At 33.0% G+C, this 23,216-nt stretch overlaps 24 non-coding genes across 24 annotated transcripts; all 24 read left to right on the top strand.

Moving 5' to 3' along the window:
* Window positions 1-573: 573 nt before the first annotated feature.
* Window positions 574-768, top strand: LOC124917084. The gene has a single exon (XR_007097013.1). It is a non-coding gene; the product is annotated as a U2 spliceosomal RNA (small nuclear RNA).
* A 174-nt stretch (window positions 769-942) lies between these two features.
* LOC124917075 lies at window positions 943-1,137 on the top strand. The gene has a single exon (XR_007097004.1). It is a non-coding gene; the product is annotated as a U2 spliceosomal RNA (small nuclear RNA).
* Window positions 1,138-1,896: 759 nt separating this feature from the next.
* Window positions 1,897-2,091, top strand: LOC124917120. Its single transcript, XR_007097046.1, has one exon. It is a non-coding gene; the product is annotated as a U2 spliceosomal RNA (small nuclear RNA).
* Window positions 2,092-2,267: 176 nt separating this feature from the next.
* On the top strand, window positions 2,268-2,462 carry LOC124917073. The gene has a single exon (XR_007097003.1). It is a non-coding gene; the product is annotated as a U2 spliceosomal RNA (small nuclear RNA).
* A 1,930-nt stretch (window positions 2,463-4,392) lies between these two features.
* Window positions 4,393-4,587, top strand: LOC124917132. Its single transcript, XR_007097057.1, has one exon. It is a non-coding gene; the product is annotated as a U2 spliceosomal RNA (small nuclear RNA).
* A 760-nt stretch (window positions 4,588-5,347) lies between these two features.
* Window positions 5,348-5,541, top strand: LOC124917095. Its single transcript, XR_007097022.1, has one exon. It is a non-coding gene; the product is annotated as a U2 spliceosomal RNA (small nuclear RNA).
* Window positions 5,542-6,302: 761 nt separating this feature from the next.
* Window positions 6,303-6,497, top strand: LOC124917105. Its single transcript, XR_007097032.1, has one exon. It is a non-coding gene; the product is annotated as a U2 spliceosomal RNA (small nuclear RNA).
* Window positions 6,498-7,257: 760 nt separating this feature from the next.
* Window positions 7,258-7,452, top strand: LOC124917130. Its single transcript, XR_007097055.1, has one exon. It is a non-coding gene; the product is annotated as a U2 spliceosomal RNA (small nuclear RNA).
* Window positions 7,453-8,212: 760 nt separating this feature from the next.
* Window positions 8,213-8,407, top strand: LOC124917094. The gene has a single exon (XR_007097021.1). It is a non-coding gene; the product is annotated as a U2 spliceosomal RNA (small nuclear RNA).
* Window positions 8,408-9,167: 760 nt separating this feature from the next.
* Window positions 9,168-9,364, top strand: LOC124917083. Its single transcript, XR_007097012.1, has one exon. It is a non-coding gene; the product is annotated as a U2 spliceosomal RNA (small nuclear RNA).
* A 750-nt stretch (window positions 9,365-10,114) lies between these two features.
* Window positions 10,115-10,309, top strand: LOC124917125. Its single transcript, XR_007097050.1, has one exon. It is a non-coding gene; the product is annotated as a U2 spliceosomal RNA (small nuclear RNA).
* A 760-nt stretch (window positions 10,310-11,069) lies between these two features.
* LOC124917129 lies at window positions 11,070-11,264 on the top strand. The gene has a single exon (XR_007097054.1). It is a non-coding gene; the product is annotated as a U2 spliceosomal RNA (small nuclear RNA).
* Window positions 11,265-12,025: 761 nt separating this feature from the next.
* On the top strand, window positions 12,026-12,220 carry LOC124917124. Its single transcript, XR_007097049.1, has one exon. It is a non-coding gene; the product is annotated as a U2 spliceosomal RNA (small nuclear RNA).
* Window positions 12,221-12,982: 762 nt separating this feature from the next.
* On the top strand, window positions 12,983-13,177 carry LOC124917081. The gene has a single exon (XR_007097010.1). It is a non-coding gene; the product is annotated as a U2 spliceosomal RNA (small nuclear RNA).
* A 174-nt stretch (window positions 13,178-13,351) lies between these two features.
* LOC124917077 lies at window positions 13,352-13,546 on the top strand. The gene has a single exon (XR_007097006.1). It is a non-coding gene; the product is annotated as a U2 spliceosomal RNA (small nuclear RNA).
* A 759-nt stretch (window positions 13,547-14,305) lies between these two features.
* Window positions 14,306-14,500, top strand: LOC124917079. The gene has a single exon (XR_007097008.1). It is a non-coding gene; the product is annotated as a U2 spliceosomal RNA (small nuclear RNA).
* A 176-nt stretch (window positions 14,501-14,676) lies between these two features.
* On the top strand, window positions 14,677-14,871 carry LOC124917133. Its single transcript, XR_007097058.1, has one exon. It is a non-coding gene; the product is annotated as a U2 spliceosomal RNA (small nuclear RNA).
* Window positions 14,872-16,801: 1,930 nt separating this feature from the next.
* LOC124917092 lies at window positions 16,802-16,996 on the top strand. The gene has a single exon (XR_007097019.1). It is a non-coding gene; the product is annotated as a U2 spliceosomal RNA (small nuclear RNA).
* Window positions 16,997-17,756: 760 nt separating this feature from the next.
* Window positions 17,757-17,951, top strand: LOC124917119. The gene has a single exon (XR_007097045.1). It is a non-coding gene; the product is annotated as a U2 spliceosomal RNA (small nuclear RNA).
* Window positions 17,952-18,710: 759 nt separating this feature from the next.
* On the top strand, window positions 18,711-18,905 carry LOC124917091. The gene has a single exon (XR_007097018.1). It is a non-coding gene; the product is annotated as a U2 spliceosomal RNA (small nuclear RNA).
* Window positions 18,906-19,665: 760 nt separating this feature from the next.
* On the top strand, window positions 19,666-19,860 carry LOC124917116. The gene has a single exon (XR_007097042.1). It is a non-coding gene; the product is annotated as a U2 spliceosomal RNA (small nuclear RNA).
* A 760-nt stretch (window positions 19,861-20,620) lies between these two features.
* On the top strand, window positions 20,621-20,815 carry LOC124917093. Its single transcript, XR_007097020.1, has one exon. It is a non-coding gene; the product is annotated as a U2 spliceosomal RNA (small nuclear RNA).
* Window positions 20,816-21,571: 756 nt separating this feature from the next.
* On the top strand, window positions 21,572-21,768 carry LOC124917082. The gene has a single exon (XR_007097011.1). It is a non-coding gene; the product is annotated as a U2 spliceosomal RNA (small nuclear RNA).
* Window positions 21,769-22,518: 750 nt separating this feature from the next.
* Window positions 22,519-22,714, top strand: LOC124917131. Its single transcript, XR_007097056.1, has one exon. It is a non-coding gene; the product is annotated as a U2 spliceosomal RNA (small nuclear RNA).
* The last annotated feature ends 502 nt before the right edge of the window (window positions 22,715-23,216 follow it).

Below are 23,216 nucleotides of genomic sequence, written 5' to 3'. Positions count from 1 at the left end.
ATAGTAACAAGTTTCGTATATTTACTATTACTTAGATTGGCTAGTTTGGAAATTAGGATAGGATAACAAAATCTCCACCCCTCAATCATTAGAAAGACTAGAATGATAAATAATGAAGTATCACGGTGAAAAGTGGTTTGGTACTATTTAATTATGTAAAGACACAAATTTATTCTTTGGCTGGTTCTTTTGAGGAGACTGGTGACAAAGGAAAGAGTTTTGAAATTCGAAAGAATATAGTACGAGAAAATGTGGTTTATGGTGTAAAATATTTGAAACAACTAAGCACTAACTTGTTAGGTAAAATGTTTTCTATATTCTTAAAATTGGAGAAATCTTAACAATTACATTAGAGTGAAAATAGCTCAAATGGATTTTGAGCTTTTTAAGGCGTGGATGGTTTAAAAACATGATGTAAAAGGTTTATTCTCCAATATTTTATTGTTGCGTCTTTTGTTTTTGAAAGATAATGAAAAAAATTATATCGAGACAATTGGTCCCACATCGGTCAATGACGGCTAGGAAAACTTAGATGTGAGTGTATAAAAGTAAAGCCAATGAACAAGAATAGGCATATCTTTCTCGGAATTTTGGCTATGATCAATTTTAGTATCTATTCTTATCAGTTTAATATCAGATACGTGGGCCATTGGCTCACATGATATTAAGTTAATTTTTTCGGGGGAAGACCCGTCACAGTAGCATGTTGTTGGGGTCTTCGAGTGTCGCCCTTGTGTTTCACTTCTTCTTGGGCTAGGCACAACCAATCAAATAAAACATGATGGAAAATGTTTATTCTCCAATATTTTATTGTTGCGTCTTTTGGTTTTGAAAGATAATGAAAAAAATTATATACAGACATTTGGTCCCAAATCGGTCGATGACGACTAGAAAAACTTAAATGTGAGTGTATAAAAGTAGAGTCGATGAACAAGAATAGGCATACTTTTTTCGGCCTTTAGGCTATGATCAAGTGTAGTATCTGTTCTTATTAGTTTAATATATGATACGTGGGCCATTGGCTCACATGATATTTGATTAATTTTTTCGAGGGAAGACCCGTCATGATAGCTTGCTGCTGGGGTCTTCGAGTGTCGACCTTGTGTTGCAATTCGGCTTGGGCCAGACGCACCCAATCAAATAAAAGTTAAATGTTTTCTTGATTGCATTCAATATACTCGCATCTAGTGTAATATTATTTACACAAACATCGAATGATTTAATTAAAACAACAATTCAACACATAATGAATTGGAAAGACTAAACTAATAATTCTCATAACTTGTATCAAATATAACATTAACACGGCTTTGAATTCCAATGAATAGTGACAATTTTCGTATATTTACTATAACTTAGATTGGCTAGTTTGTAAAATGGGGTTGGATAACAAAATATCCACCCCTCAATCATTAGAAATCACTAGAAATATAAATAATGAAGTATCACGGTTAAAAGTGGTTTGGTACTATTTAATTATGTAAAGACACAAATTTATTCTTTGGCTGGTTCTTTTGAGGAGACTGGTGACAAATGAAAGAGTTTTGAAATTCGAGAGATTTTAGTACGAGAATATGTGTTTTATTGTGTAAAATATTTGAAACAACTAAGCACTCACTTGTTAGGTAAAATGTTTTCTATTTTCTTCTCATTTGAGAAATCTTAACAATTACATTGGATTGAAAATAGCTCAAATGGATTGTGAGCTTTTTAAGGCGTGGATGGTTTAAAAACATGAGAGAAAAGGTTTATTCTTAAATTTTTATTGTTGCCTTTTTGGTTTTGAAATATAATGAAAAAAATTATATAGAGACATTTGATCCCACATCGGTTGATGACGGCTAGGAAAACATAGATGTGAGTGTATAAAAGTAGAGCCGAAGAACATTAATAGACATAACTTTCTCGGCCTTTTGGCTAAGATCAAGTGTAGTATCTGTTCTTATCAGTTTAATATCTGATACGGGGGCCATTGGCTCACATAATATTAAATTAATTTTTTCGGGGGAAGACACGTCACGGTAGCTTGCTGCTGGGGTCTTCGAGTGTCTCCCTTGTGTTGCACTTCTGCTTTGGCCAGGCGCACCTAATCAAATAAAACATGAGGGAAAAGGTTTATTCTCCAATATTTTATTGTTGCGACTTTTAGTTCTGAAAGATAATGAAAAAAATATTATATAGAGACATTTGGTCCCACATCGGTCAATGACGACTAGTAAAACTTAGATGTGAGTGTATAAAAGTAGAGTCGATGAACAAGAATATGCATACTTTTCTCGGCCTTTTGGCTATGATCAAGTGTAGTATTTGCTCTTATTAGTTTAATATCTGATACGTGGGCCATTGGCTCACATGATATTTAATTAATTTTTTCGGGGGAAGACCCACCACGGTAGCTTGTTGTTGGAGTCTTCGAGTGTCGCTCTTGTGTAGCACTTCTACTTGGGCCAAGCGCACCCAATCAAATAAAAGTTAAATTTTTTCTTGATTGCATTCAATATACTCGCATCTAGGGTAATACTATTTATACAAACGTTGAATGATTTAATTAAAACAATAATTCAACACATAATGAATTAGAAAGACTAAACTAATAATCCTTGTTAAATAAATTAGACCGGTTAAAAATAAGAACTTAACAAAACAAATTTTCTTTGTAGGAACGGTCAAGAATCTGACTTGTCAAGAATCCAACCGACCAAAGAATCTAACCGGTTAGAAGAAGAAGCAAAGGATGTATTCAAAACCGGAAGTTATCCGGTTAACCTGAAGCTATGAACAAACCGGTAGACATCCTAAACCGAAATGTTGTATCCAACCGGAAAACCGATGAAGAGACTACATAGAGAAAGAAGTCAGGATTATCAAACTAAGTACACTCTACAAATTGGTGTAAACAGACACTTTGGGTATATGCAGAAGATGACATCAAAGGATCAGACTGTAACATTGCCATATCCATACAAGTCTGATGATACTCTAAAGACTGCAGAAGATTGCCTGAACAAACAATTACCATTTTGGTATAAGTCAAAGGTGTAGTCTTCCAGATACAGGCAACCGACCAATCAGCATTTGCCATATTAACTAAAAGACAAATGAAGCCGGTCTACTTCATGCCTTTGAAGCTTAAACCGCAATTTATGCCACTGCTCAACTAATCAGATTCAAGGATTACCATGAAGGTATCCTTTGAAGAAATGTGACCCTTGGCACATTTCACCTATAAAAGGAGCTGAAGAGGAGTAAATGCAGCTCATCAGTTCCACTAGCTACAAGTTCTAAGAGTTAATAATTACAAGTTTATCTCTCTACAAGATTCAAAGTTTAAGTGTGCATTTGAAGTGAGATTATAATTTCGGTGAGAATTGTATGAGTATTTATCGAGCGGCAAATAAATCTCGATCGTGTATTGTGTTTGTGTATTCATTAGTGAATATCGTCTCGCGGTTTCGAGAAGAAGGGGTGACGTAAGAGTTTTATCTCCGAACATCCATAAAAACTTGTGTCTTGTTCTTTACTTTCTGTCGGTTCTACGTTCTATCCGATTCACTAAACTTAAACCGACCTCCTAATTTCCAAACCGATATTATCCAGATTCTATCTTTATTCATCATGTATGTGTGTTGCTTCAACCTGAAACAAACCACTTCCGCACTTGAACTCGGTTCATTGGTTTGTGACAGTTTGTGTAATATTGAAACCCGGTGTTAATCTTTAACCGGATTATGCACCAACCGTTCAGTGTTGTCAGAAAGGTGTTAATCGGCCGGACCCCGGTTCCCCACCCGCGACCTAGATCCTAACAATTCTTATAACTTGTATAAACTATAACATTAACACGGCTTTAAAGTCCAATGAATAGTGACATGTTTCGTATATTTACTAATACTTAGATTGACTAGTTTGGAAAATGGGTTGGATAAAAAATATCCACCCCTCAATCATTAGAAATGACTAGAATGATAATTATGTAAAGACACAAATTTATTCTTTGGCTGGTTATTTTGAGGAGACTGGTAAAAAAAGGAAAGAGTTTTGAAATTCGAAAGATTTTAGTACAAGAAAATGTGGTTTATTGTGTAAAATATTTGAAAAAACTAACCACTAACTTATTAGATAAAATGTTTTCTATTTTCTTAAAATTGGAGAAATCTTAATAATTACATTGGAGTGAAAATAGCTCAAATGGATTCTGAGCTTTTTAAGGCATGGATGGTTTAAAAACATGAGTGAAAAGCTTTATTCTCCAATATTTTATTGTTGCGTCTTTTGGTTTTGAAAGATAATGAAAAAAATGATATAGAGACATTCGATCCCACATAAGTCGATGAAGGCTAGTAAAACTTAGATGTGAGTGTATAAAAGTAGAGCCGATGAACAAGAATAGGCATACCTTTCTTGGCCTTTTGGCTAAGATCAAGTGTAGTATCTGTTCTTATCAGTTTAATATCTGATACGTGGGCCATTGGCTCACATGATATTAAATTATTTTTTTCAGGGGAAGACCCGTCACGGTAGCTTGCTGCTGGGGTCTTCGAGTTTCGCCCTTGTGTTGCACTTCTGCTTGTGCCAGACGCACCCAATTAAATAAAAGTTAAATGTTTTCTTGATTGCATACAATATACTCGCATCTAGTGTAATATTATTTACACAAACGTTGAATGATTTAATTAAAACAACAATTCAAGACATAATGAATTGGAAAGACTAAACTAATAATCCTCATAACTTGTATCAACTATAACATTAACATGACTTTGAAGTCCAATGAATAGTGACAAGTTTCGTATATTTACTATTACTTAGATTGGCTAGTTTGGAAAATTAGGTTGGATAACAAAATCTCCATCCCTTAATCTTTTGAAATGACTAGAATGATCTATAATGAAGTATCACGGTGGAAAATGGTTTGGTAATATTTAATTATGTACTGTCACAAATTTATTCTTTGGCCGGTTCTTTTGAGGAGACTGGTGACAAAGGAAAGAGTTTTGAAATTTGAGAGTTTTTAATACGATAAAATGTGTTTTATTGTGTAAAATATTTGTAACAACTAAGAACTAACTTGATAGGTAAAATGTTTTCTATTTTCTTCACATTGGAGAAATCTTGAAAATTACATTGGAGTGAAAATAGCTCTAATGGATTGTAAGCTTTTTAAGGCGTGGATAGTTTAAAAACATGATGTAAAAGGTTTATTCTCCAATATTATATTGTTGCGTCTTTTGGTTTGAAAGATAATGAAAAAAATTATATAGAGACATTTGGTCCCACATCGGTCGATGACGGCTAGGAAAACATAGATGTGAGTGTATAAAAGTAAAGCCAATGAACAAGAATATGCATACCTTTCTCGGCCTTTTGGCTATGATCAAGTGTACTATCTGTTCTTATCAGTTTAATATCTGATATGTGGGCCATTGGCTCACATGATATTAAATTATTTTTTTGGGGGGAAGACCCGTCACGGTAGCTTGCTGCTGGGGTCTTCGAGTGTCGCCCTTGTGTTGCACTTCTGATTGTGCCAGAACAACCCAATTAAATCAAAGTTAAATCTTTTCTTAATTGCATTCAATATACTTGCATCTAGTGTAATATTATTTACACAAACGTTGAATGATTTAATTAAAACAACAATTCAAGACATAATGAATTGGAAAGACTAAATTAATAATCCTCATAACTTGTATCAACTATAACATTAACACGGCTTTGAAGTCCAATGAATAGTGACAAGTTTCGTATATTTACTATTACTTAGATTGGCTAGTTTGGAAAATTAGGTTGGATAACAAAATCTCCACCCCTCAATCATTTGAAATGACTAGAATGATCTATAATGAAGTATCACGGTGGAAAATGGTTTGGTAATATTTAATTATGTACAGTCACAAATTTATTCTTGGTCGGTTCTTTTGAGGAGACTGGTGACAAAGGAAAGAGTTTTGAAATTTGAGAGTTTTTAGTACGAGAAAATGTGTTTTATTGTGTAAAATATTTGAAATAAGTAAGCACTAACTTGTTAGGTAAAATATTTTCTATTTTCTTCACATTGGAGAAATCTTAACAATTACATTGGATTGAAAGTAGCTCAAATGGATTGTGACCTTTTTAAGGCGTGGATGGTTTAAAAACATGATGTAAAAGGTTTATTCTCCAATATTTTATTGTTGCGTCTTTTGATTTTGAAAGATAATGAAAAAAATGATATATAGACATTCGATCCCACATAGGTCGATGAAGTCTAGTAAAACTTAGATGTGAGTGTATAAAAGTAGAGCCGATGAACAAGAATAGCCATACCTTTCTCGGCTTTTTGGCTAAGATCAAGTGTAGTATCTTTTTTTATCAGTTTAATATCTAATACGTGGGCCATTGGCTCACATGATATTAAATTATTTTTTTCAGGGGAAGACCCGTCACGGTAGCTTGCTGCTGGGGTCTTCGAGTGTCGCCCTTGTGTTGCACTTCTGCTTGGGCCAGACGCACCCAATTAAATAAAAGTTAAATGTTTTCTTGATTGCATACAATATACTTGCATCTAGTGTAATATTATTTACACAAACGTTGAATGATTTAATTAAAACAACAATTCAAGACATAATGAATTGGAAAGACTAAACTAATAATCCTCATAACTTGTATCAACTATAACATTAACATGACTTTGAAGTCCAATGAATAGTGACAAGTTTCGTATATTTACTATTACTTAGAGTGGCTAGTTTGGAAAATTAGGTTGGATAACAAAATCTCCATCCCTTAATCTTTTGAAATGACTAGAATGATCTATAATGAAGTATCACGGTGGAAAATGGTTTGGTAATATTTAATTATGTACTGTCTCAAATTTATTCTTTGGCCGGTTCTTTTGAGGAGACTGGTGACAAAGGAAAGAGTTTTGAAATTTGTGAGTTTTTAATACGATAAAATGTGTTTTATTGTGTAAAATATTTGTAACAACTAAGAACTAACTTGATAGGTAAAATGTTTTCTATTTTTTTCACATTGGAGAAATCTTGAAAATTACATTGGAGTGAAAATAGCTCTAATGGATTGTGAGCTTTTTAAGGCGTGGATAGTTTAAAAACATGATGTAAAAGGTTTATTCTCCAATATTTTATTGTTGCGTCTTTTGGTTTGAAAGATAATGATAAAAATTATATAGAGACATTTGGTCCCACATCGGTCGATGACAGCTAGGAAAACTTAGATGTGAGTGTATAAAAGTAAAGCCAATGAACAAGAATATGCATACCTTTCTCGGCCTTTTGGCTATGATCAAGTGTACTATCTGTTCTTATCAGTTTAATATCTGATACGTGGGCCATTGGCTCACATGATATTAAATTATTTTTTTGGGGGGAAGACCCGTCACGGTATCTTGCTGCTGGGGTCTTCGAGTGTCGCCCTTGTGTTGCACTTCTGATTGTGCCAGACCAACCCAATTAAATCAAAGTTAAATCTTTTCTTAATTGCATTCAATATACTTGCATCTAGTGTAATATTATTTACACAAACGTTGAATGATTTAATTAAAACAACAATTCAAGACATAATGAATTGGAAAGACTAAATTAATAATCCTCATAACTTGTATCAACTATAACATTAACACGGCTTTGAAGTCCAATGAATAGTGACAAGTTTCGTATATTTACTATTACTTAGATTGGCTAGTTTGGAAAATTAGGTTGGATAACAAAATCTCCACCCCTCAATCATTTGAAATGACTAGAATGATCTATAATGAAGTATCACGGTGGAAAATGGTTTGGTAATATTTAATTATGTACAGTCACAAATTTATTCTTGGTCGGTTCTTTTGAGGAGACTGGTGACAAAGGAAAGAGTTTTGAAATTTGAGAGTTTTTAGTACGAGAAAATGTGTTTTATTGTGTAAAATATTTGAAATAAGTAAGCACTAACTTGTTAGGTAAAATATTTTCTATTTTCTTCACATTGGAGAAATCTTAACAATTACATTGAATTGAAAGTAGCTCAAATGGATTGTGACCTTTTTAAGGCGTGGATGGTTTAAAAACATGATGTAAAAGGTTTATTCTCCAATATTTTATTGTTGCGTCTTTTGATTTTGAAAGATAATGAAAAAAATGATATAGAGACATTCGATCCCACATAGGTCGATGAAGTCTAGTAAAACTTAGATGTGAGTGTATAAAAGTAGAGCCGATGAACAAGAATAGCCATACCTTTCTCGGCCTTTTGGCTAAGATCAAGTGTAGTATCTTTTTTTATCAGTTTAATATCTAATACGTGGGCCATTGGCTCACATGATATTAAATTATTTTTTTCAGGGGAAGACCCGTCACGGTAGCTTGCTGCTGGGGTCTTCGAGTGTCGCCCTTGTGTTGCACTTCTGCTTGGGCCAGACGCACCCAATTAAATCAAAGTTAAAATGTTTTCTTGATTGCATTCAATATACTCGCATCTAATGTAATATTATTTACACAAACGTTGAATGATTTAATTAAAACAATAATTCAACACATAATGAATTGGAAACACTAAACTAATAATCCTCATCACTTGTATCAACTATAACATTAACACGGCTTTGAAGTCTAATGAATAGTGACAGGTTTCGTATATTTATTATTACTTAGATTGGCTAGTTTAGAAAATGGGGTTGGATAACAAAGTCTCCACCCCTAAATCATTATAAATGACTAGAATGATAAATAATGAAGTATCACGGTGAAAAGTGGTTTGGTACTATTTAATTATGTAAAGACACAAATTTATTCTTTGGCTGGTTCTTTTGAATAGACTGGTGACAAAGGAATGAGTTTTGAAATTCGAGAGATTTTAGTTCAAGAAAATGTGGTTTATTGTGTAAAATATTTGAAACAACTAAGCACTAACTTGTTAGGTAAAATGTTATCTATTTTCTTCACATTGGAGAAATCCTAACAATTACATTGGAGTGAAAATAGCTCAAATGGATTGTGAGCTTTTTAAGGCGTGGATGGTTTAAAAACATGTTGTAAAAGGTTTATTCTCCAATATTTTATTATTGCGTCTTTTGGTTTGAAAGATAATGAAAAAATTGATATAGAGACATTTGGTCCCACATCGGTCGATGACGGCTAGGAAAATTTAGATGTGAGTGTATAAAATTAAGCCAATGAACAAGAATAGGCATACCTTTCTCGGCCTTTTGGATATGATCAAGTGTAGTATCTATTTTTATTAGTTTAATATCTAATACGTGGGCTATTGGCTCATATGATATTAAATTATTTTTTTCAGGGGAAGACGGTCACGGTAGCTTGCTGTTGGGATCTTCGAGTGTCGCCCTTGTGTTGTTGTACTTCTTCTAGGGCCAGACGCACCCAATCAAATAAAAGTTAAATGTTTTCTTGATTGCATTCAATATACTCGCATCTAGTGTAATATTATTTACACAAACGTCAAATGATATAATTAAAACAACAATTCAACACATAATGAATTGGAAAGACTAAACTAATAATCCTCATAACTTGTATCAACTATAACATTAACACAGCTTTGAAATCCAACAAGTTTCGTATATTTACTATTACTTAGATTGGCTAGTTTGGAAAATGGGGTTGGATAACGAAATCTCCACCCCTTAATCATTAGAAATGACTAGAATGATAAATAATGAAATATCACGGAGAAAAGTAGTTTGGTACTATTTAATTATGTAAAGACACAAATTTATTCTTTGACTAGTTCTTTTGAAGAGACTGTTGACAAAGGAATGAGTTTTGAAATTCGAAAGATTTTAGTACGAGAAAATGTGGTTTATTGTGTAAAATATTTAAAAGAACTAAGTACTAACTTGTTAGGTAAAATGTTATCTATTTTCTTCACATTTGAGAAATCCTAACAATTACATTGGAGTGAAAATAGCTCAAATGGATTGTGAGCTTTTTAAGGCGTGGATGGTTTAAAAACATGATGTAAAAGGTTTATTCTCCAATATTTTATTGTTGCGTCTTTTGGTTTGAAAGATAATGAAAAAAACTATATAGAGACATTTGGTCCCACATCGGTCGATGACGGCTAGGAAAACTTAGATGCGAGTGTATAAAAGTAAAGCCACTGAACAAGAATAGGCATACCTTTTTGGCCTTTTGGATATGATCAAGTGTAGTATCTATTCTTATTAGTTTAATATCTGATAAATGGGCCATTGGCTCATATGATCTTAAATTATTTTTTTTTGGGGGAAGACCCGTCACGGTAGCTTGCTGATGGGGTCTTCGAGTGTTGCCCTTGTGTTGCACTTCTGCTTGGGTCAGACGCACCCAATTAAATCAAAGTTAAAATGTTTTCTTGATTGCATTCAATATACTCGCATCTAATGTAATATTATTTACACAAACGTTGAATGATTTAATTAAAACAATAATTCAACACATAATGAATTGAAAACACTAAACTAATAATCCTCATCACTTGTATCAACTATAACATTAACACGGCTTTGAAGTCTAATGAATAGTGACAGGTTTCGTATATTTATTATTACTTAGATTGGCTAGTTTAGAAAATGGGGTTGGATAACAAAGTCTCCACCCTAAATCATTATAAATGACTAGAATGATAAATAATGAAGTATCACGGTGAAAAGTGGTTTGGTACTATTTAATTATGTAAAGACACAAATTTATTCTTTGGCTGGTTCTTTTGAATAGACTGGTGACAAAGGAATGAGTTTTGAAATTCGAGAGATTTTAGTTCAAGAAAATGTGGTTTATTGTGTAAAATATTTGAAACAACTAAGCACTAACTTGTTAGGTAAAATGTTATCTATTTTCTTCACATTGGAGAAATCCTAACAATTACATTGGAGTGAAAATAGCTCAAATGGATTGTGAGCTTTTTAAGGCGTGGATGGTTTAAAAACATGATGTAAAAGGTTTATTCTCCAATATTTTATTGTTGCGTCTTTTGGTTTGAAAGATAATGAAAAAAACTATATAGAGACATTTGGTCCCACATCGGTCGATGACGGCTAGGAAAACTTAGATGCGAGTGTATAAAAGTAAAGCCAATGAACAAGAATAGGCATACCTTTCTTGGCCTTTTGGATATGATCAAGTGTAGTATCTATTCTTATTAGTTTAATATCTAATAAATGGGCCATTGGATCATATGATCTTAAATTAATTTTTTTGGGGGAAGACCCTTCACGGTAGCTTGCTGATGGGGTCTTCGAGTGTTGCCCTTGTGTTGCACTTCTGCTTGGGTCAGACGCACCCAATTAAATCAAAGTTAAAATGTTATCTTGATTGCATTCAATATACTCGCATCTAATGTAATATTATTTACACAAACGTTGAATGATTTAATTAAAACAATAATTCAACACATAATGAATTGGAAACACTAAACTAATAATCCTCATCACTTGTATCAACTATAACATTAACACGGCTTTGAAGTCTAATGAATAGTGACAGGTTTCGTATATTTATTATTACTTAGATTGGCTAGTTTAGAAAATGGGGTTGGATAACAAAGTCTCCACCCCTAAATCATTATAAATGACTAGAATGATAAATAATGAAGTATCACGGTGAAAAGTGGTTTGGTACTATTTAATTATGTAAAGACACAAATTTATTCTTTGGCTGGTTCTTTTGAATAGACTGGTGACAAAGGAATGAGTTTTGAAATTCGAGAGATTTTAGTTCAAGAAAATGTGGTTTATTGTGTAAAATATTTGAAACAACTAAGCACTAACTTGTTAGGTAAAATGTTATCTATTTTCTTCACATTGGAGAAATCCTAACAATTACATTGGAGTGAAAATAGCTCAAATGGATTGTGAGCTTTTTAAGGCGTGGATGGTTTAAAAACATGTTGTAAAAGGTTTATTCTCCAATATTTTATTATTGCGTCTTTTGGTTTGAAAGATAATGAAAAAAACTATATTGAGACATTTGGTCCCACATCGGTCGATGACGGCTAGGAAAACTTAGATGTGAGTGTATAAAAGTAAAGCCAATGAACAAGAATAGGCATACCTTTCTTGGCCTTTTGGATATGATCAAGTGTAGTATCTATTCTTATTAGTTTAATATCTGATAAATGGGCCATTGGCTCATATGATCTTAAATTAATTTTTTTGGGGGAAGACCCGTCACGGTAGCTTGCTGATGGGGTCTTCGAGTGTTGCCCTTGTGTTGCACTTCTACTTGGGTCAGACGCACCTAATTAAATCAAAGTTAAAATGTTTTCTTGATTGCATTCAATATACTCGCATCTAATGTAATATTATTTACACAAACGTTGAATGATTTAATTAAAACAATAATTCAACACATAATGAATTGGAAACACTAAACTAATAATCCTCATCACTTGTATCAACTATAACATTAACACGGCTTTGAAGTCTAATGAATAGTGACAGGTTTCGTATATTTATTATTACTTAGATTGGCTAGTTTAGAAAATGGGGTTGGATAACAAAGTCTCCACCCCTAAATCATTATAAATGACTAGAATGATAAATAATGAAGTATCACGGTGAAAAGTGGTTTGGTACTATTTAATTATGTAAAGACACAAATTTATTCTTTGGCTGGTTCTTTTGAATAGACTGGTGACAAAGGAATGAGTTTTGAAATTCGAGAGATTTTAGTTCAAGAAAATGTGGTTTATGGTGTAAAATATTTGAAACAACTAAGCACTAACTTGTTAGGTAAAATGTTTTCTATATTCTTAAAATTGGAGAAATCTTAACAATTACATTAGAGTGAAAATAGCTCAAATGGATTTTGAGCTTTTTAAGGCGTGGATGGTTTAAAAACATGATGTAAAAGGTTTATTCTCCAATATTTTATTGTTGCGTCTTTTGTTTTTGAAAGATAATGAAAAAAATTATATCGAGACAATTGGTCCCACATCGGTCAATGACGGCTAGGAAAACTTAGATGTGAGTGTATAAAAGTAAAGCCAATGAATAAGAATAGGCATATCTTTCTCGGAATTTTGGCTATGATCAATTTTAGTATCTATTCTTATCAGTTTAATATCAGATACGTGGGCCATTGGCTCACATGATATTAAGTTAATTTTTTCGGGGGAAGACCCGTCACAGTAGCTTGTTGTTGGGGTCTTCGAGTGTCGCCCTTGTGTTTCACTTCTGCTTGGGCTAGGCACAACCAATCAAATAAAACATGATGGAAAATGTTTATTCTCCAATATTTTATTGTTGCGTCTTTTGGTTTTGAAAGATAATGAAAAAAATTATATAGAGACATTTGGTCCCACATCGGTCGATGACGACTAGAAAAACTTAAATGTGAGTGTATAAAAGTAGAGTCGATGAACAAGAATAGGCATACTTTTTTCGGCCTTTAGGCTATGATCAAGTGTAGTATCTGTTCTTATTAGTTTAATATATGATACGTGGGCCATTGGCTCACATGATATTTGATTAATTTTTTCGAGGGAATACCCGTCATGATAGCTTGCTGCTGGGGTCTTCGAGTGTCGACCTTGTGTTGCAATTCGGCTTGGGCCAGACGCACCCAATCAAATAAAAGTTAAATGTTTTCTTGATTGCATTCAATATACTCGCATCTAGTGTAATATTATTTACACAAACATCGAATGATTTAATTAAAACAACAATTCAACACATAATGAATTGGAAAGACTAAACTAGTAATCTTCATAACTTGTATCAAATATAATATTAACACGGCTTTGAATTCCAATGAATAGTGACAATTTTTGTATATTTACTATAACTTAGATTGGCTAGTTTGTAAAATGGGGTTGGATAACAAAATATCCACCCCTCAATCATTAGAAATCACTAGAAATATAAATAATGAAGTATCACGGTTAAAAGTGGTTTGGTACTATTTAATTATGTAAAGACACAAATTTATTCTTTGGCTGGTTCTTTTGAGGAGACTGGTGACAAATGAAAGAGTTTTGAAATTCGAGAGATTTTAGTACGAGAATATGTGTTTTATTGTGTAAAATATTTGAAACAACTAAGCACTCACTTGTTAGGTAAAATGTTTTCTATTTTCTTCTCATTTGAGAAATCTTAACAATTACATTGGATTGAAAATAGCTCAAATGGATTGTGAGCTTTTTAAGGCGTGGATGGTTTAAAAACATGAGAGAAAAGGTTTATTCTTAAATTTTTATTGTTGCCTTTTTGGTTTTGAAATATAATGAAAAAAATTATATAGAGACATTTGATCCCACATCGGTTGATGACGGCTAGGAAAACATAGATGTGAGTGTATAAAAGTAGAGCCGAAGAACATTAATAGACATAACTTTCTCGGCCTTTTGGCTAAGATCAAGTGTAGTATCTGTTCTTATCAGTTTAATATCTGATACGGGGGCCATTGGCTCACATAATATTAAATTAATTTTTTCGGGGGAAGACACGTCACGGTAGCTTGCTGCTGGGGTTTTCGAGTGTCTCCCTTGTGTTGCACTTCTGCTTTGGCCAGGCGCACCTAATCAAATAAAACATGAGGGAAAAGGTTTATTCTCCAATATTTTATTGTTGCGACTTTTAGTTCTGAAAGATAATGAAAAAAATATTATATAGAGACATTTGGTCCCACATCGGTCAATGACGACTAGTAAAACTTAGATGTGAGTGTATAAAAGTAGAGTCGATGAACAAGAATATGCATACTTTTCTCGGCCTTTTGGCTATGATCAAGTGTAGTATTTGCTCTTATTAGTTTAATATCTGATACGTGGGCCATTGGCTCACATGATATTTAATTAATTTTTTCGGGGGAAGACCCACCACGGTAGCTTGTTGTTGGGGTCTTCGAGTGTCGCCCTTGTGTAGCACTTCTACTTGGGCCAAGCGCACCCAATCAAATAAAAGTTAAATTTTTTCTTGATTGCATTCAATATACTCGCATCTAGGGTAATACTATTTATACAAACGTTGAATGATTTAATTAAAACAATAATTCAACACATAATGAATTAGAAAGACTAAACTAATAATCCTTGTTAGATAAATTAGACCGGTTAAAAATAAGAACTTAACAAAACAAATTTTCTTTGTAGGAACGGTCAAGAATCTGACTTGTCAAGAATCCAACCGACCAAAGAATCTAACCGGTTAGAAGAAGAAGCAAAGGATGTATTCAAAACCGGAAGTTATCCGGTTAACCTGAAGCTATGAACAAACCGGTAGACATCCTAAACCGAAATGTTGTATCCAACCGGAAAACCGATGAAGAGACTACATAGAGAAAGAAGTCAGGATTATCAAACTAAGTACACTCTACAAATTGGTGTAAACAGACACTTTGGGTATATGCAGAAGATGACATCAAAGGATCAGACTTTAACATTGCCATATCCATACAAGTCTGATGATACTCTAAAGACTGCAGAAGATTGCCTGAACAAACAATTACCATTTTGGTATAAGTCAAAGGTGTAGTCTTCCAGATACAGGCAACCGACCAATCAGCATTTGCCATATTAACTAAAAGACAAATGAAGCCGGTCTACTTCATGCCTTTGAAGCTTAAACCGCAATTTATGCCACTGCTCAACTAATCAGATTCAAGGATTACCATGAAGGTATCCTTTGAAGAAATGTGACCCTTGGCACATTTCACCTATAAAAGGAGCTGAAGAGGAGTAAATGCAGCTCATCAGTTCCACTAGCTACAAGTTCTAAGAGTTAATAATTACAAGTTTATCTCTCTACAAGATTCAAAGTTTAAGTGTGCATTTGAAGTGAGATTACAATTTCGGTGAGAATTGTATGAGTATTTATCGAGCAGCAAATAAATCTCGATCGTGTATTGTGTTTGTGTATTCATTAGTGAATATCGTCTCGCGGTTTCGAGAAGAAGGGGTGACGTAAGAGTTTTATCTCCGAACATCCATAAAAACTTGTGTCTTGTTCTTTACTTTCTGTCGGTTCTACGTTCTATCCGATTCACTAAACTTAAACCGACCTCCTAATTTCCAAACCGATATTATCCAGATTCTATCTTTATTCATCATGTATGTGTGTTACTTCAACCTGAAACAAACCACTTCCGCACTTGAACTCGGTTCATTGGTTTGTGACAGTTTGTGTAATATTGAAACCCGGTGTTAATCTTTAACCGGATTATGCACCAACCATTCAGTGTTGTCAGAAAGGTGTTAACCGGCCGGACCCCGGTTCCCCACCCGCGACCTAGATCCTAACAATTCTTATAACTTGTATAAACTATAACATTAACACGGCGTTAAAGTCCAATGAATAGTGACATGTTTCGTATATTTACTAATACTTAGATTGACTAGTTTGGAAAATGGGTTGGATAAAAAATATCCACCCCTCAATCATTAGAAATGACTAGAATGATAATTATGTAAAGACACAAATTTATTATTTGGCTGGTTATTTTGAGGACTCTGGTAAAAAAAGGAAAGAGTTTTGAAATTCGAAAGATTTTAGTACAAGAAAATGTGGTTTATTGTGTAAAATATTTGAAAAAACTAACCACTAACTTATTAGATAAAATGTTTTCTATTTTCTTAAAATTGGAGAAATCTTAATAATTACATTGGAGTGAAAATAGCTCAAATGGATTTTGAGATTTTTAAGGCATGGATGGTTTAAAAACATGAGTGAAAAGCTTTATTCTCCAATATTTTATTGTTGCGTCTTTTGGTTTTGAAAGATAATGAAAAAAATGATATAGAGACATTCGATCCCACATAAGTTGATGAAGGCTAGTAAAACTTAGATTTGAGTGTATAAAAGTAGAGCCGATGAACAAGAATAGGCATACCTTTCTTGACCTTTTGGCTAAGATCAAGTGTAGTATCTGTTCTTATCAGTTTAATATCTGATACGTGGGCCATTGGCTCACATGATATTAAATTATTTTTTTCAGGGGAAGACCCGTCACGGTAGCTTGCTGCTGGGGTCTTCGAGTTTCGCCCTTGTGTTGCACTTCTGCTTGTGCCAGACGCACCCAATTAAATAAAAGTTAAATGTTTTCTTGATTGCATACAATATACTCGCATCTAGTGTAATATTATTTACACAAACGTTGAATGATTTAATTAAAACAACAATTCAAGACATAATGAATTGGAAAGACTAAACTAATAATCCTCATAACTTGTATCAACTATAACATTAACATGACTTTGAAGTCCAATGAATAGTGACAAGTTTCGTATATTTACTATTACTTAGATTGGCTAGTTTGGAAAATTAGGTTGGATAACAAAATCTCCATCCCTTAATCTTTTGAAATGACTAGAATGATCTATAATGAAGTATCACGGTGGAAAATGGTTTGGTAATATTTAATTATGTACTGTCACAAATTTATTCTTTGGCCGGTTCTTTTGAGGAGACTGGTGACAAAGGAAAGAGTTTTGAAATTTGAGAGTTTTTAATACGATAAAATGTGTTTTATTGTGTAAAATATTTGTAACAACTAAGAACTAACTTGATAGGTAAAATGTTTTCTATTTTCTTCACATTGGAGAAATCTTGAAAATTACATTGGAGTGAAAATAGCTCTAATGGATTGTGAGCTTTTTAAGGCGTGGATAGTTTAAAAACATGATGTAAAAGGTTTATTCTCCAATATTATATTGTTGCGTCTTTTGGTTTGAAAGATAATGAAAAAAATTATATAGAGATATTTGGTCCCACATCGGTCGATGACGGCTAGGAAAACTTAGATGTGAGTGTATAAAAGTAAAGCCAATGAACAAGAATATGCATACCTTTCTCGGCCTTTTGGCTATGATCAAGTGTACTATCTGTTCTTATCAGTTTAATATCTGATACGTGGGCCATTGGCTCACATGATATTAAATTATTTTTTTTGGGGGAAGACCCGTCACGGTAGCTTGTTGCTGGGGTCTTCGAGTGTCGCCCTTGTGTTGCACTTCTGATTGTGCCAGACCAACCCAATTAAATCAAAGTTAAATCTTTTCTTAATTGCATCAATATACTTGCATCTAGTGTAATATTATTTACACAAACGTTGAATGATTTAATTAAAAGAACAATTCAAGACATAATGAATTGGAAAGACTAAATTAATAATCCTCATAACTTGTATCAACTATAACATTAAGACGGCTTTGAAGTCCAATGAATAGTGACAAGTTTCGTATATTTACTATTACTTAGATTGGCTAGTTTGGAAAATTAGGTTGGATAACAAAATCTCCACCCCTCAATCATTTGAAATGACTAGAATGATCTATAATGAAGTATCACGGTGGAAAATGGTTTGGTAATATTTAATTATGTACAGTCACAAATTTATTCTTGGTCGGTTCTTTTGAGGAGACTGGTGACAAAGGAAAGAGTTTTGAAATTTGAGAGTTTTTAGTACGAGAAAATGTGTTTTATTGTGTAAAATATTTGAAATAAGTAAGCACTAACTTGTTAGGTAAAATATTTTCTATTTTCTTCACATTGGAGAAATCTTAACAATTACATTGGATTGAAAGTAGCTCAAATGGATTGTGACCTTTTTAAGGCGTGGATGGTTTAAAAACATGATGTAAAAGGTTTATTCTCCAATATTTTATTGTTGCGTCTTTTGATTTTGAAAGATAATGAAAAAAATGATATATAGACATTCGATCCCACATAGGTCGATGAAGTCTAGTAAAACTTAGATGTGAGTGTATAAAAGTAGAGCCGATGAACAAGAATAGCCATACCTTTCTCGGCCTTTTGGCTAAGATCAAGTGTAGTATCTTTTTTTATCAGTTTAATATCTAATACGTGGGCCATTGGCTCACATGATATTAAATTATTTTTTTCAGGGGAAGACCCGTCACGGTAGCTTGCTGCTGGGGTCTTCGAGTGTCGCCCTTGTGTTGCACTTCTACTTGGGCCAGACGCACCCAATTAAATAAAAGTTAAATGTTTTCTTGATTGCATACAATATACTTGCATCTAGTGTAATATTATTTACACAAACGTTGAATGATTTAATTAAAACAACAATTCAAGACATAATGAATTGGAAAGACTAAACTAATAATCCTCATAACTTGTATCAACTATAACATTAACATGACTTTGAAGTCCAATGAATAGTGACAAGTTTCGTATATTTACTATTACTTAGATTGGCTAGTTTGGAAAATTAGGTTGGATAACAAAATCTCCATCCCTTAATCTTTTGAAATGACTAGAATGATCTATAATGAAGTATCACGGTGGAAAATGGTTTGGTAATATTTAATTATGAACTTTCTCAAATTTATTCTTTGGCCGGTTCTTTTGAGGAGACTGGTGACAAAGGAAAGAGTTTTGAAATTTGAGAGTTTTTAATACGATAAAATGTGTTTTATTGTGTAAAATATTTGTAACAACTAAGAACTAACTTGATAGGTAAAATGTTTTCTATTTTTTTCACATTGGAGAAATCTTGAAAATTACATTGGAGTGAAAATAGCTCTAATGGATTGTGAGCTTTTTAAGGCGTGGATAGTTTAAAAACATGATGTAAAAGGTTTATTCTCCAATATTTTATTATTGCGTCTTTTGGTTTGAAAGATAATGATAAAAATTATATAGAGACATTTGGTCCCACATCGGTCGATGACAGCTAGGAAAACTTAGATGTGAGTGTATAAAAGTAAAGCCAATGAACAAGAATATGCATACCTTTCTCGGCCTTTTGGCTATGATCAAGTGTACTATCTGTTCTTATCAGTTTAATATCTGATACGTGGGCCATTGGCTCACATGATATTAAATTATTTTTTTGGGGGGAAGACCCGTCACGGTAGCTTGCTGCTGGGGTCTTCGAGTGTCGCCCTTGTGTTGCACTTCTGATTGTGCCAGACCAACCCAATTAAATCAAAGTTAAATCTTTTCTTAATTGCATTCAATATACTTGCATCTAGTGTAATATTATTTACACAAACGTTGAATGATTTAATTAAAACAACAATTCAAGACATAATGAATTGGAAAGACTAAATTAATAATCCTCATAACTTGTATCAACTATAACATTAAGACGGCTTTGAAGTCCAATGAATAGTGACAAGTTTCGTATATTTACTATTACTTAGATTGGCTAGTTTGGAAAATTAGGTTGGATAACAAAATCTCCACCCCTCAATCATTTGAAATGACTAGAATGATCTATAATGAAGTATCACGGTGGAAAATGGTTTGGTAATATTTAATTATGTACAGTCACAAATTTATTCTTGGTCGGTTCTTTTGAGGAGACTGGTGACAAAGGAAAGAGTTTTGAAATTTGAGAGTTTTTAGTACGAGAAAATGTGTTTTATGGTGTAAAATATTTGAAATAAGTAAGCACTAACTTGTTAGGTAAAATATTTTCTATTTTCTTCACATTGGAGAAATCTTAACAATTACATTGGATTGAAAGTAGCTCAAATGGATTGTGACCTTTTTAAGGCGTGGATGGTTTAAAAACATGATGTAAAAGGTTTATTCTCCAATATTTTATTGTTGCGTCTTTTGATTTTGAAAGATAATGAAAAAAATGATATAGAGACATTCGATCCCACATAGGTCGATGAAGTCTAGTAAAACTTAGATGTGAGTGTATAAAAGTAGAGCCGATGAACAAGAATAGCCATACCTTTCTCGGCCTTTTGGCTAAGATCAAGTGTAGTATCTTTTTTTATCAGTTTAATATCTAATACGTGGGCCATTGGCTCACATGATATTAAATTATTTTTTTCAGGGGAAGACCCGTCACGGTAGCTTGCTGCTGGGGTCTTCGAGTGTCGCCCTTGTGTTGCACTTCTGCTTGGGCCAGACGCACCCAATTAAATCAAAGTTAAAATGTTTTCTTGATTGCATTCAATATACTCGCATCTAATGTAATATTATTTACACAAACGTTGAATGATTTAATTAAAACAATAAACACATAATGAATTGGAAACACTAAACTAATAATCCTCATCACTTGTATCAACTATAACATTAACACGGCTTTGAAGTCTAATGAATAGTGACAGGTTTCGTATATTTATTATTACTTAGATTGGCTAGTTTAGAAAATGGAGTTGGATAACAAAGTCTCCACCCCTAAATCATTATAAATGACTAGAATGATAAATAATGAAGTATCACGGTGAAAAGTGGTTTGGTACTATTTAATTATGTAAAGACACAAATTTATTCTTTGGCTGGTTCTTTTGAATAGACTGGTGACAAAGGAATGAGTTTTGAAATTCGAGAGATTTTAGTTCAAGAAAATGTGGTTTATTGTGTAAAATATTTGAAACAACTAAGCACTAACTTGTTAGGTAAAATGTTATCTATTTTCTTCACATTGGAGAAATCCTAACAATTACATTGGAGTGAAAATAGCTCAAATGGATTGTTAGCTTTTTAAGGCGTGGATGGTTTAAAAACATGTTGTAAAAGGTTTATTCTCCAATATTTTATTATTGCGTCTTTTGGTTTGAAAGATAATGAAAAAATTGATATAGAGACATTTGGTCCCACATCGGTCGATGACGGCTAGGAAAATTTAGACGTGAGTGTATAAAATTAAGCCAATGAACAAGAATAGGCATACCTTTCTCGGCCTTTTGGATATGATCAAGTGTAGTATCTATTTTTATTAGTTTAATATCTAATACGTGGGCCATTGGCTCATATGATCTTAAATTATTTTTTTCAGGGGAAGACGGTCACGGTAGCTTGCTGTTGGGATCTTCGAGTGTCGCCCTTGTGTTGTTGTACTTCTTCTAGGGCCAGACGCACCCAATCAAATAAAAGTTAAATGTTTTCTTGATTGCATTCAATATACTCGCATCTAGTGTAATATTATTTACAAAAACGTCAAATGATATAATTAAAACAACAATTCAACACATAATGAATTGGAAACACTAAACTAATAATCCTCATAACTTGTATCAACTATAACATTAACACAGCTTTGAAATCCAACAAGTTTCGTATATTTACTATTACTTAGATTGGCTAGTTTGGAAAATGGGGTTGGATAACGAAATCTCCACCCCTTAATCATTAGAAATGACTAGAATGATAAATAATGAAATATCACGGAGAAAAGTAGTTTGGTACTATTTAATTATGTAAAGACACAAATTTATTCTTTGACTAGTTCTTTTGAAGAGACTGTTGACAAAGGAATGAGTTTTGAAATTCGAAAGATTTTAGTACGAGAAAATGTGGTTTATTGTGTAAAATATTTAAAAGAACTAAGTACTAACTTGTTAGGTAAAATGTTATCTATTTTCTTCACATTTGAGAAATCCTAACAATTACATTGGAGTGAAAATAGCTCAAATGGATTGTGAGCTTTTTAAGGCGTGGATGGTTTAAAAACATGATGTAAAAGGTTTATTCTCCAGTATTTTATTGTTGCGTCTTTTGGTTTGAAAGATAATGAAAAAAACTATATAGAGACATTTGGTCCCACATCGGTCGATGACGGCTAGGAAAACTTAGATGCGAGTGTATAAAAGTAAAGCCAATGAACAAGAATAGGCATACCTTTCTTGGCCTTTTGGATATAATCAAGTGTAGTATCTATTCTTATTAGTTTAATATCTGATAAATGGGCCATTGGCTCATATGATCTTAAATTATTTTTTTTTGGGGGAAGACCCGTCACGGTAGCTTGCTGATGGGGTCTTCGAGTGTTGCCCTTGTGTTGCACTTCTGCTTGGGTCAGACGCACCCAATTAAATCAAAGTTAAAATGTTTTCTTGATTGCATTCAATATACTCGCATCTAATGTAATATTATTTACACAAACGTTGAATGATTTAATTAAAACAATAATTCAACACATAATGAATTGAAAACACTAAACTAATAATCCTCATCACTTGTATCAACTATAACATTAACACGGCTTTGAAGTCTAATGAATAGTGACAGGTTTCGTATATTTATTATTACTTAGATTGGCTAGTTTAGAAAATGGGGTTGGATAACAAAGTCTCCACCCCTAAATCATTATAAATGACTAGAATGATAAATAATGAAGTATCACGGTGAAAAGTGGTTTGGTACTATTTAATTATGTAAAGACACAAATTTATTCTTTGGCTGGTTCTTTTGAATAGACTGGTGACAAAGGAATGAGTTTTGAAATTCGAGAGATTTTAGTTAAGAAAATGTGGTTTATTGTGTAAAATATTTGAAACAACTAAGCACTAACTTGTTAGGTAAAATGTTATCT

This window comes from Impatiens glandulifera, unplaced genomic scaffold (assembly GCF_907164915.1).
Source record: "Impatiens glandulifera unplaced genomic scaffold, dImpGla2.1, whole genome shotgun sequence".
NCBI lineage: Eukaryota > Viridiplantae > Streptophyta > Magnoliopsida > Ericales > Balsaminaceae > Impatiens > Impatiens glandulifera.
The sequence above is the reverse complement of the archived record's forward strand: the minus strand, read 5'-3'. Positions and strand labels throughout refer to the sequence as shown.